The following is a 1580-nucleotide window of genomic DNA, read 5'->3' as shown; positions in this document are numbered from 1 at the left end:
TTTTTCATTTAGCTAACTTATTTTTATTGTAGGTATAAAAATGAATTATTTGTTGTTATCAATTTACATCAAATGCTTGATACTATTAAAATGGTTATCTTGATTTGTTGTTTAATTTTGATACAATAAATATTTCATCACTTATTATTATATATATATAGATAGATATATATATATATATATATATATATAGATAGATATATATATATATATTTATATAATAATATCATAATATTTCATTTTGACGATAGCGTGGCTCTGCCGGTTGTTCTAAATGAAATATTATGATTTAATACTAACATCTAACAATCTAACATTTACTTTATCGCAACTAACTTTTATTTTTCACATCTAACTTTTACTTTCTCGCAACTAACTTTTATTTTCCGCAACTAACATTTACTTTATCGCAACTAACTTATTAAATCAATATATTTCATTTAGACAATAGCGTGGCTCTGCCGGTTGTTCTAAATGAAATATAATGATTTAATTTAACATTTACTTTATGCAATTATTTATTTATATAGATATAATTATAATCATAGGTACCATATATAAAATATCGGTTAATTCGGTATTTTCTATAGTGAGAACTATATTATATTATGTGTGTGTTTAATTTTCTTGGAACCATTATTTATGGTGGTTTCTTTTGTTTTACTTTTAGTTAAACAATATTACATAAACCAAGAATAAATCCTCAAGCCTTGACAAAATTTATAATTTGTAAACTTCATTCTTGCATTTGGTAATCTATAAATTAATAAATTTAAACTCAAAATAACCTCTCTGAGGATCGATCTCGTACTTACGAAATATATTACTTGCAGACAACCTACACTTGGGTGAATTATTATTTAAGTCGTACCAAGTTTTTGGCGCCGTTGCCGGGGAGGTATAAATTAAGTTTATATTTGTTAATTATGTTTTATTTATAAGTATTGTGTTGTTTTTTTTTTTTGTATGAGTATTTGGAGTCGAAAAAAAAGTGATAGACTTATTCGAGTATCTGAAAATAATTTAAACATGGATGATAATTCAAATAATCAAGATAATGATAATAATAATAATAATAATAATAATAATAATAATAATAATCAAGAACATGATCAATTAAGAACACTTAGGCACCATATGAACCCTATTAGAACTAGTGCCCCATCTTGTTTAGTTTTTCCTCCTGATGCATCTAATTTCAACTTCAAACCTCAAATTATTCAACTTTTACCAAATTTTCATGGCTTAGATTCTGAAAATCCATATTTGCATCTAAGAGAATTTGAGGAAGTTTGTAACACTTATAATGATCAAAATTGTAGCATGGATATAGTTCGATTAAAGCTTTTCCTTTTTTCTTTAAAAGATAAAGCTAAAACATGGCTACAAAATTTAAGATCAAGTTCAATAAGATCATGGGAAGAAATGCAACAACAATTTCTCAAAAAGTTTTTCCCTTCCCATAGAACAAACTCTTTTAAAAGACAAATTACAACTTTTTCTCAAAAACAAGGAGAAACGTTTTATCAATGTTGGGATAGATATAAAGGATTACTTAATACATGCCCACATCATGGTTT

General features: G+C 25.3%; 1 non-coding gene across 1 annotated transcript; it reads right to left on the bottom strand.

Annotated features, from left to right (window-relative positions):
• Nucleotides 1–1469: 1469 nt before the first annotated feature.
• Nucleotides 1470–1580, bottom strand: LOC142525694 (small nucleolar RNA R71). The gene has a single exon (XR_012815144.1). It is a non-coding gene; the product is annotated as a small nucleolar RNA R71 (small nucleolar RNA).

The sequence above is a fragment of the Primulina tabacum genome, chromosome 14 (assembly GCF_025594145.1).
Source record: "Primulina tabacum isolate GXHZ01 chromosome 14, ASM2559414v2, whole genome shotgun sequence".
Lineage (NCBI taxonomy): Eukaryota > Viridiplantae > Streptophyta > Magnoliopsida > Lamiales > Gesneriaceae > Primulina > Primulina tabacum.
Note: the sequence above shows the minus strand (reverse complement) of the source record. Positions and strands in the feature narration are given on the sequence as shown.